Raw genomic sequence first — 12,472 nt, 5'->3', positions numbered from 1 at the left:
TAGCAATGTCTTATTAGACAAGTTAAGGAAAATCTGAAAACCGTTTTGTGGTTAAATCGGGTTAAATCACAAAAAAATGTTATTTTTGTACGTGGTGCCCTAGGGACCCTTCGTCTGCAAGTCCGTTACGAAGTAACGTTCATAGTCACTTCCACCGTAAATGGCAGCTGTTTTACCCGCAGGATCTTCAGATTGCAATGAAATTACAATGCTTATTATTTGGTTATTGTTATGTTATCTTATGTTGTTGTATTAACAGCTAATTTTCCGGACTTACCTAACTTTGTGCTGCTTGAACCTAATCATAAAATAATAATAACACTATGTTAAATGACATGCAAATTATAAGATCGGGTTTTTCAAGTGGGAATTTCATCATAGGAAATTCTTAGTTAATAATGATTTTCCATCGATGAGTCCATTACAGTTTTTTAGGAAAAATAGAACAGATTATCCAAGCTCTGTCTGTAGGTATACATTTTTTAATTTGACACCTAAGTTTGACTTAATCTGCGATATGGAGATTTTCTACGGAGGTATTGTACGTCTTTACCCCAAAGTTCAATTATTTATTATTATCACGTTAGTAACTTCAAAAGTTTTGCTGAAGTCCATTTTCATGACACGTGGTTAAAGTGAAGTAAACTTTTATTATTTATCCATGCTGTGCTTACTTTTAGGTAATTCCTACATCTCAGTATGTAATTAGATCAAATTACTCTTTTGGTAAATGATATAAAATTAAATTATTAAGGCTAGGTAAAGGTAAAAATTTTGGCCCAATGTCAGCAAATCCGACTAATGGTTTTAATGACGATGACGTTCAAAGTTTAATCGTAACCGTTAGGTGATTTTAACCACCTGTCACGCAATTGAACCTAAGGCCTCTGTTGTTGTTGTTTTATATTTTCCTTAAGGCTTCTACAAGGCTTAGGTAGGTATTTGTAGTGCTTATCTAATCATGATCATCATGATCAACCAATCGCCGGCCCACTACTAAGAACGAATCTCCTCTCGGTTTGACAAGGGTTTAAGCTTTAGCCTGCCACGCTGGCCCAATGTGGATCGGCAGACTTCACACAACTCTCAGGCATGCAGGTATATCTACTGGTGTGTTACAAACAGTTTTAATTTACTAGCAATCTAACTTGAACTTTTGCAAACATTTTCCGTCCCGTGCGAGCAGAGTAGACGCATTCCCGCACGATGACGTCACAAAACGCGTTTTAAGCACGAAATTAACCCGCGAACATCCACAAATGTCGGTCAATTAACCGCCGAGTGAGATAACAATTGAAATCGGTTTCACTTTCATCGAGGCCCGGTTAACGCGCTAAATATAATAATAGTTCAGTAGATATATCAATGGTCTGCGCTCTGGTGTTTTCGTGCACAAATTCCGAAAGTTTACATTCGAAATTGGCCCTTATGGCCCTATATGAATAGGGGCTTATAAAGTTTATGAGGTCGTCTCGCGCACCACTTTCAGTTTTGTCGTTTCCACAGATTAAATAAATGCCGGGAACGGGTAGTGTTGACGCTCTGACCACATGTTTTGCTGTATGCAATGGAATACTTACGCGGGGTTTAATAAATGATCGCATTTGCTGGAAAGCGTTTGAATTGTTTCCGCTTTACTTGGTTTGTTTAAAATTTTATGGCTGCATTTATTTTGTTTTTACATTGAATAGTATTTATATTTAACTATGTATGTGAGTCAGTAGGTAAATTTATTTACTAGGAAATAGCTGCTGTCTAAGATTTTGTCCGCGAGTACTAGATTTTAAAAATCCCGTAGTATTTCTTTGATTTTCCGGGATAAAAATCCAGTTGTAATCCTTTCTATTAAATACAATATAAAGGATTATTTGAATGAGAAAAAGCTTGGTAATGAATTACTCTAACAGCTTTGACACTTCTAATAAGTTTTAAGTGATATTGTGCAATGCTATGCTAGTAATAATGAAAGGATACTCGGCTTAGCTTGTCGTGGGCTTCTTCTCAGACCAGGACGCATTTGGAACATTGGTAGCTGTAGTTTTCATTTTTTTTAATGATGTACCTAACCACAAATTCACGGTTTTCGGATTTACTTGTGCTATAAGACCTAGGTACCTACCTGCCAAATTTCATGATTCAGGTTAACGGGAAGTACACTATAGGTTTTCTTCATAGACACGACGGACGAACGGACGGATAGACAAACAGACAGACAACAAAGTGATCCTGTTAGGGTTCCGTTTTTCCTTTTGAGGTACGGAACTCTAAAAAGGAAACTATAGCTGGCTAGCAACACGATACTTTGAAGAAATATCACAGAAAGTGTACAGAACTGCAAACGAAGGAGTGCACTAGAAGTCACCATCGTAGCAAGCTTAAACAAAAGAGAAACTTACTTCACTATTAAATCTGAACCCTTTGAATCAGCGCCGCGAGTCGCCAACATTAAAGAATGAAAGGCAGTAATTTAAAACAACAATAACATAATTAATGCTCCACAATACACCGGGCCTTTGGAAAACGAACTCCGATCCGTGCTCCCGTCTACTATCGAAAAGATTTCAACGATTTATTTCGAAAACATCTGTACGTACATACAATACGTGTAGAATCATAAAAATTGCTCATCCATAAACGTTTCTTATAATAATATAATTTTAAAATATCCCATTGTGAAATAAACTTTATTACGTAACTTCTAAAGATCATTTTGAAATGGGTAGTGTACGATTCATTAGTGATTTGAATGAAAGGGTTGGCAAATCCAAGTTGTATTGTTAATAGTCACGCGTCGAAGTACTAAATGTAATTATGTGTGTTATTATACTGTTCCTATAGAAATTACCATTTATTTAAGCTGCCAGGCTATTAAAGCTTGAGAATATTTTGCTAAGCAACTGTTTGTAACATTTTGAGCCCTTTTTTTGGGACAGCCTTTGAACTTCAAAAAGCTCGCAAAAACATTTTCCATACCTATCTGCAACCAATTACGAAATCATACCTATCTATTTAAAATTATAAAGGAGAAAGTTTGTATGTGTGTGTGTGTGTGTGTGTGTGTGTGTGTGTGTGTGTGTGTGTGTGCGCGTGTGTGTGTGTGTGTGTGTGTGTGTGTGTGTGTGTGTGTGTGCGTGTGTATGTTTGGTACTCCTTCACGCAAAAACTACTGGACGGATTGGGCTGAAATTTAGAATGGAGATAGATTATACCCTGGATTAGCACATATGATACTTTTTATCCCGGAAAATCAAAGAGTTCCCACGGGAATTTTAAAAAACCTACATCCACGCGAACGAAGTCGCGAGTATCAGCTAGTACTTAACAAAAAGTTAAACATAAGCCGAACTTAAAGCTATTTATAATACACATAAATATGTATATTAAGTATAGATTTTGTAAGTTTAATATATTATATTATAGAATTATCTAATTGACTATCAAGTCAGTATTAATTGTTATTACTTAATATTAAAAAAAAGTCGAACGAAAACAATAAAATTTAATTTCTTTAAAAACAATAGGTAATCAAAATCAGCTTAGTAGAAAAAAATCGGTACCTTATTCAGATTTCTAGTAAAATAAAAACTCTCACTCTTATCCCATCGGTGGTTACCTGACAACAAAAAATAATTATATGTAGTTAATTATCTAACAATTTCCATACAAAACAATTATCATTATATTAAAAACAAATTACATACATAATAATATAGAAGACAAAAGTTATAGTATAGTTTATACAATTGAGCCAATATTCCATCTTAAACTGCGTCATCGTTTACCACCAGATGAGATCGCGAAAACAGAAAATAAAAAAAATCGGCCAAGTGTGAGTCAGACTCGCGTACTGAGGGTTCCGGTTTTCCTTTTGAGGTAAGGAACTCTAAAAAACTTAAGTATTTTGAAAATCATATTCATCTAGACTGCATTATCGGTTATCAGTTATCACTAATAATAATAATAATTAGTAGTCACACTTTAAACGATTAATTTCGAACAAAATTATTCGATTCGATTCGACAGCTGTCATTCTAAGGTATTTTTTGCTCCAGATAATTTTATAGAGTTTATAAAATAAAATAAAAATCGTGTTCTACATAATATAGTCCTAATCTAAGTGGTCTACGAAGCCGTCAAAATTAGTATGGCACTGGATAGTGAACATCAAGTTCAACTCTCTTCTACGGTGTTCTCATTAGATCAAAGCAGGGGTTATTCAAGAGACGGACCATTCCTGAAAGGCCGGCAACGCATTGGCGGTTCCTCTGGTACTGTAAATGTGGACGGGCGGCGGTAATCACTTAACATCAGATGACCCCGCCTGCTCGTTTGCTCACTATATATATATACCTAGCCTTTTCCCATGTTAATTGGGGTCGGCTCTCCTAACCATATTTCTCCAAGTTGTTCTGTTTTGGGTCGTCATTGTGTCTATTTGGGCTGATCTATTCACTATATTAATTTAAAAAATCAATCGTTGTAAACTAGGTACTGCAAGTTAAAAAAGTCTAGTATTCGATTCGGGCATGATTCTCTATTCTCTCTCATCCATACTAATATTATAAATGCGAAAGTGTGTCTGTCTGTCTGCTACCTTTTCACGGCCTAACAATGGAACCGATTCTGACGAAAGGTACAGGGTTAGCTTATATCCCGGGGACGGACATGGGCTACTTTTTATTCCGGAAAATCAAAGAGTTTCCGCGGGATTCCTAAAGACCCATCCATATAACCGATTTGTATGTTTGGTACCGAAATAGCTTGCGTCCCTGTAATCGAAAAAGGCAACTTTTTATCCCGGAAAATCAAACAGTTCCCACAGGATCTACAAAAATCTAAATCCGCGCGGACGAAGTCGCGGGCATCCTCTAGTAATTGATAATAATCATGTTAAAACAATAGTAACAAAGAAAATGACTCATTCCTTGATTATGTTTACCATAAAAAGGCGCGAACGGGCATCATGTCATTTCGATTCTAATTATATTTAATGTGGCTGTTATTTTTTGAGTTTTAATGCGCGCCCGCTATAAAAAGATAATCACAAAAATAATTGAAACGAAATAATACGGGGAGCCGGGAAAGGGGGTGGGGGAGGCGATTAATGACGGGGGTAGGGCTGTCACCTATTACCCTAATAGCTACATATAAAAAGAGTTGTCCTGACTGACTGACTGATCTATCTATCGTAAGAAACTTGAAGTTTCAAAATTAGGTTATGTGCGTTTTAAGCAATAGAATCTTGGACTGTAGTAATAAAATGATGTATAGCGGTAGTTTATGGGTCTAGGTTAAGTTTATAGGTCTCTTTAATAATGAATAATGAATTTTATAATTGTATTATATTTACATTTATGGACTCAGATGTTTTTCTTCTTCATTTGATATCTCGATACAATAGAAAAAAAATCGGAGGCCCCACATTTTTGGATGTAACATCCTTCAAGCCGATTTTTTTCGTATAAAATATAACCTATGGCACCCAGACCACAATAACGAATCGTTTGACACCTCATTCATCAAAATCGGCTCAGTAGTTTAGGCGCTATGGTGGAACACATAAATACAAACCTACATACATACATGGACTACTAAAATCATAACCCTTCCTTTGGGAGGGGCAAGGCACGCACAACAGACGGAAACGTTTAGGTAAGTGCCGAAACCAGCCCAGAGAGAAGAAAGAAAGAAGAACCCTTCCTTTTGGCTTTGCCGTAGTCGGGTAAAAATGAGCGCCAGTGTCAACCCTAGTCCGAGGGAGACGCGGGATAGTCGGCGCATTACGACCTAAATAATCAACATAATTACACTTTTTAGCAACGCTTTCCCCCTTTTGCCCTCTAAGTGCTAGTGAAAAGACTGTCTATTCGCTTTGGTTTTGTGCGACAGTTTCACTTACATTAATGTACTTTTTAATACTTTATTCATGAGGTTTGTGTTCCTTACACTGCCTATACTTAATACTTATTATACTTACTTATTTAATTTGAAAGTAATAATACCTACTTGGATATTAATAAAATTGTTCTATGGTTTTTATTTTTTTTATTTCGCCTTAGTGTAAGTTTTCTTTAGGTTCTTAAAAATTCCATGGGAACTTTTTGATTTTTTGGAACAAAAAGTTGCTTTTGTCCGAGATAATAGCTAACACAACTCAAGCTAACGCAATTGACCAGCGTGGTAGACTATGGCCGAACCCCTTCTCATACTGAGAGGAGACCCATAGGTACTCAATGACGATTATACAATCGAAGATTATGTAAATGACAAAAAAGCTTGGATTTGACTCGCTTCAGCAATACACGGCGCTGCAATTGCTTGTTTAGTACATACAGTATGGCATATTATTTAGTAAATTGAATACTTGAAAAGAGCAACTGCCGAGTTTCTTGCTGGTTCTTCTCGGTAGGAACGGCATTCCGAAGTGGTAGATTATTTTGGCGATTCATAAGCACTTGTAAAAGTTTAATTTAATAAAAACATTTTGAATTTTGAATTTTTTTGAATTTTTGATGAAAGGTTACAAATACAACTAAAATTTTTCCTTTAGTTTAAATTGATACTAATTATTCTCTTCATGAATGAGTAAAAAACTGGTATCACATTAGTATGTTTTGTATTGGAAGAGAGCCGGGAACGGCCGCGGTCGAGGAATCGGTATATAATTAAAGGTAATGAGACGCCATTCAAGTGTCCGTCTGGGTCCTTGCGACTTGGATGTTGGAAGGAAAAGAGGATGTTTGGACATGTACTTTTTAATCCCCGACCCAAAAAGAGGGGTGTTATAAGTTTGACGTGTGTATCTATGTATCTGTCTGTGGCATCGTAGCTCCTAAACTAATGAACCGATTTTAATTTAGTTTTTTTTTTGTTTGAAAGGTGGCTTGATCGAGAGTGTTCTTAGCTATAATCCAAGAAAATCGGTTCAGCCGTTTGAAAGTTATCAGCTCTTTTCTTGTTACTGTAACCTTCACTTGTCGGGGGTGTTATACATTTTTAATTTACACTTGTTATCTCAGGCTTTCATGTAACCAATGTTCCAAGTATGTGCCCAAATTAATATTAATTTTATTGCTACATAATATCCGATCTGAATTTTCCTAACTCTACGTTCGTCTCAACCGACTGAGACAAGGGCCCCAAATGAATGGATTTAATTCAGTTAAATTTTATATTAAGAGCCTGTATAATTTATTACTTGTATAATAATTGTATTACGGGCCTCAAGTTTATTTATTAGAGTTTGTATTAGCCGATAATTGGCTTATTTCTGTACTTTACTTTAATCAGTAAAGTTTGTCCTAGTTTTACTTTTACTCAAGGCTTTATTAAATGATGCCCGCAGCTTCGCCCGCGTGGATTGGTCAGATCCCCTGCAGCATCAGGATTGAGGAGTTGGACTCCAAATTTTTTATGAAACAATGTCGCAAAGTTCCTCTATGGATTAAAAAAGAAATGATGCAAATCGGTTCAGAAATCTCGGAGATTTCGGTGTACATAGGTAGAAAAACACAACTCCCTTTTTGAAAGTCGGTTAAAAAAGTAGCCTATGTTACTCCCTGGTCAATTCTCTACTTGTCTGTGAAAATCCCGTCAAAATCGGTTCAGCCGTTCCCAAGATTAGCCTTTTCAAACAGACAGACAGACAGACAGACAAAAATTTTAAAAACGTGTGATTCAGTTATAGTATCGTTCAAATAACCATATAACCTTAATATGCGGTAGTTATTTCGAAATTACAGACAGACACTCCAATTTTATTTATTAGTATAGATATTCTTCGTTTTTAATCCTCAATTCCTACTAATGTTTCAAATGACAATGTGTGTCTGTCTGTCTGTCTGCTAGCATTTTATGAACCCTTTTACTATCTTAGGCCCTAGGATTTTGATGAAAGTCAATAGTTAAAGATAATAGTTTATAGTGTCAGGCATAAAGATGGACTTAGGCTCCTGTTTATCTCGGAAAATCAAAGTACATAATCCCATTTTATAAAACATAGGCACACAGACAAAGTTTTGCAAAAACCCAAAATGCATTCCTGTGATTAGAACTTAAGTACAACCTTTCAGACCCTATTTCTACTTATAGACCCTTTTTTACTTATAGGTATATTTTATGTATTATTTTTATAATTATTCTTATCAGTAGGTAGGTATATTGATTATGTAAAGGCTTTATTTACAGCGAAACCCCTTTTTTACCGATAACATAAATAATTGGACTGTTTACGCGCTCTTATAGAACTTTTACAACAATATTTTCCATCCACCCGCTATACGTTGCTGCTTCCCTTCAAGCTTGGTAAAATACAAAACTTTTTAACCTTACATTAAAAGCAATGTATACGCGTAAGGAATTAACAACGAAAGTGTTGATGGATTTTTATTATTATACAAACGTAAACATTTGAAAGAGCAGACACTAATTTCTCGGCCGGTTTGACCTTTTTAAACTAAATTAGGCTTATCTGTCCTTTTCTCATTACATAAGAAAAAGATGCGAAAAGTTTGGTTCAGAATTAGTTTATATTGCTAATTCTAACTCTTCTTAAATATAAATAAACTAAAGAATAGCAATCAGATTTTGATATCAACACTTTGTTTTTTTTTTTTTTTACTTAACATCGTACAGTCGAGGCACTTTGGCGAGAATGTAAACGAGGTATGAATTAAAAAAAAAAGAAACAAACACAAACGAACGCCAACTCCTAATTAAAATGATTAACTTAATGGTTTGAGTCATTAGCGATTTTAATTTCAAATTGCACGGGTTTTTTCTCATGCCCAAAACCAAAATTACATTTTCTTAAACAACTGTACTGTAATTTATATTTACCTTAGGATTTAATATCATTAATGATTCAATTATTATGAGCCATTAGTTAATTAATTTTGTTATTAAAAATTCCTTGTCTAATGTATCATCCAAGACAATGAAGGAAAATTATGAGGAAACCTGCAGCCCTGATAGTCTCTCAGACTTGGGCGCGTTTGGAACCCTCGTAGCTTTAGTTAATTAATTATCACCACTATATCGTACTTTCACAATTTCGACCATCAAAAGGAGTAAAATTGTACCTACTTTGAATAAATGATTTTGACTTTGACTTTGAACTATGGCTTAAAACCTTCTTCTCATTCTGAGAGGAGACACGTGTTTAGTAATAAACCAACGATGCGTTGAAATAACAATGTTTTACAACACAATTGCTTGAATTAATTATAACTTCTAGACGGCGCATTTCTTTCGCGTGTTCTATTTATTTAACGCTTTAATTTAGAGTTTAGATTATTATGAAGGATGCCCGCAACTTCGTCCGCGTGGATTTAGGTTTTTAAAGATCCCGTGGGAACTGTTTGATTTTCCGGGATAAAAAATGTCATCATGTCCATCCCCAGGATATAAGCTAACTCTATACCGAATTTTGTCAGAATCGGTTAAACTGTTGGGTCGTGAAAAGGTAGCAGACAGACAGACAGCCAGGCAGACACACTTTCGCATTTATAATATTAGTATGGATTAATAATAATTAATATTTGAATCAGATATACAACTATGCGGATATAATGTAATAGCAACTGTAACTGTTAATAACATCGTACATATTAATAGCCTTTTTAATACACAACTACATCTGATGTCATCATAGTGTCACTAATGAGCCATTAATTAAGTAATTAACCCGCTATCGCAATAAACACCTTAATTAGAAGTTAATTAGAAAGCACATCATGTTCAAATGTTTACCGACCATGTAATTTAATGGTCTGTTCTTGGGTTCGTTCTAAATAAAGATTACAGTAGATACCTATCTACTTGTCGCTCGACCAATAGTCCATACATTCAAGGTGTAACCAGAACGGTAGCAAAAACGAACACAGGTGATAGTACTGATGATTACTGATAAGATACCAAAAAACCGGCCAAGTGCGAGTCAGACTCGCGCACTGAGGGTTCCATACTCGGGTATTTTTTCCAATATAAAAATAAATAAAAATCTGTTTTAGGATGTACAGGTAAATCCCTCTCATATGATACCCCACTTGGTATAGTTATCTTATTTTAAAAATTGAAATACATTTTAATTTCTTTTTAAATGAAAAACCACAAATTCGCGGTTTTCAGATTTATTCCTGTACTTGTGCTAAGACTTACCTACCTACCAAATTTCATGATTCTAGGTCAACGGGAAGTACCCTACGACGGACGGACGATAGACAGACAGACAGACAATCCCATAAGGGTTCCGGTTTTCCTTTTGAGGTACGGAACCCTAAAAATTAAAAAAATCCTGTATTTTATCTACGCGAATATGGTCATTGCTACAGGTACTTACAGGCTTTGACTGTACGTACCTGTGCCGCACGCGCACGTATCACTTATACCTACGCTCTTCTATGATAACGCATTGTACTTACACAACAAGATTACTTGAAAACTAAAACCCGACTGCGATCTTTTTAATGAACGCTGAATTAGAGTAAAATTGTTTTTCTGTCGCTTGATATATTTTAATGTTGTTTTACACTTTATATTCATAAGCTCTGAATTTTCTCCTCTTTCATTTGACATCCAATAGCAGTAAAAAAAATTTGGAGATCTTTTTTTGATGTAACATCCGTTAGGTCAATTTTTTTCGTATCAAATATAGCTTATGTCACCCAGACCTTTACAACGAATCAATTGACACCTCATTCATCAAAATTGGCCCAGTAGATTAGGCACTACGGTGGAACACACAGAATCTGGATACATACATATATTACATAGACCGCTAAAATCATAACCCTTCCTTTTGGCTTTGCCGCAGTCGGGTAAAAACATCGCTGTGCTGAACTATGTCGCCTGCGCTGCCTGCGTCTCCGTATACTCTTAGCCTTATAATCGGCAGCAATAATAAGTGTATCTGAACGAACAAAACGGTCTAATGACGCATATAATTTTAGTAATTAAGTTGTCTTAGAAATAACCCGCCAGTACTCTGAGCGGCCTTGCGGTCTGTTAATTAGTGAGATAAAGACGTATTAGGTATTCTTTATTACCACTTAATGTGCTCATAAAGTGTTTAAAACATTCAATGTCGATACGAGTATATGCCGGGACGCGTTAAAAAGGACGTAATTCTTTCTGTAACGTTAACGTAATAAGCACGGAATTCTTTCTGTATTTCTTTAGTGATTAGGCGCTAAGTAAGTTAGATCAGTAGCTAACCTCTTTCTCGAAATTTTTTTTTACCCGACTGCGGCAAAGCCAAAAAGGGTTATGATTTAAAAGAATATCAGCCATGCTTATTCATGACTAATACTCCCCTTTCCCCTCCAATGAAGTGTCAAGCTTGTGCCAGGAATGGGTACGACAATAGTGCAACGGGTGGGGTTTGCCGTTTGAACCGCCGACCTTTCGGAATTCAGTCCGCTCCTTAACCGTTGCGCTATCGAGGCTCAAATTGGAGTTGGAGCAAATTGGAGCTACTTACGAGTACCTAGCTGTTAGAAGCTGCCTCAGGTACAACATACCAAGTCGTCTACTTTTTCTGAGCAGCAGAATTTGTAGATGAGTAAGTTAGTAGGTACGACAGCAATAACGACCAATATGCTATCGGTAAATTGTTCTCAAGTTTTTATGAGATGTTTGATTTAGCGTACTTTCCCATTCTTCTTCATTCTTTAGCATTCTGGGTATCAGGTTTTTTGAATTTAGCTTATCTTCCTTTCCACTTCTGTGTACTCACTAAAATTGACTTACATTATAGTTAAAACCTTTTGATAACGTATTAAGTAGGTAGATAATAAAAAAATAAAAGGAAATGACCTCTTGTAATGATTGTCTAAATCTGCCCCCCATTGATAACTAGTGAAATTTAACCAATTTATCAAATGGAGTGCCTCCTTCCGCGTAGTTAGCTAATTGGGGCGAATTACAAAGGTACTTACTACTCTGAAATTACCATGGGGGCCATTTTATTGCATACAAAGAGTAATTTCTTCTTTCATATTAGGTACGAGAGTTAAGTTTGATAAAATATGATAAAATATAATATACAATATCTATATAATAATTGGGAAAATCAAAGAGTTCTCACAGGATTGGAAAATCTACATCTACGCGTACGAAGTCGCGGGCATCATCGAGTCACATCACACTAATATTATAAAGGCGAAAGTTTGTATGTGTGTGTGTGTGTGTATGTTTGTTACTCCTTCATGCAAAAACCACTGGACGGATCTGGCTGAAATTCGGAATGGAGATAGATAATATCCTGGATTAGCACATAGGCTACTTTTTATCCCGGAAATCCACGCGGACGAAGTCGCGGGCGTCAGCTAGTTATTAATAAATTAGAGCTCGAAAAATGAATAGCAGCCGGTAAACGAAAACAATAATAAATAAAGTGGAATAGGTGTAAAATAGCAAACATTTCGAAATGGGCGATTAAAAGAGCGAATGCACTTAGCTTAATCAAAAATAC

General features: G+C 35.7%; 1 protein-coding gene across 5 annotated transcripts in view; it reads right to left on the bottom strand.

Moving 5' to 3' along the window:
* The window catches only part of LOC123872828 (POU domain, class 6, transcription factor 2), a 220,366-nt gene that overhangs the window by 188,071 nt on the left and 19,823 nt on the right, over window positions 1-12,472 (bottom strand). For 4 of the 5 annotated variants that reach the window (XM_045917381.1, XM_045917385.1, XM_045917386.1 and 1 more), the window contains exon 3: window positions 3,593-3,613. The exons of the other annotated variant lie outside the window; for it this stretch is intronic. The gene's annotated coding sequence lies outside the window, so the exon portion shown is untranslated. The remainder of the gene's footprint in view (window positions 1-3,592; window positions 3,614-12,472) is intronic. 5 annotated transcript variants of the gene reach the window in all.

This window comes from Maniola jurtina, chromosome 15 (genome assembly GCF_905333055.1).
Source record: "Maniola jurtina chromosome 15, ilManJurt1.1, whole genome shotgun sequence".
NCBI classification, from domain to species: domain Eukaryota; kingdom Metazoa; phylum Arthropoda; class Insecta; order Lepidoptera; family Nymphalidae; genus Maniola; species Maniola jurtina.
Note: the sequence above shows the minus strand (reverse complement) of the source record. Positions and strands in the feature narration are given on the sequence as shown.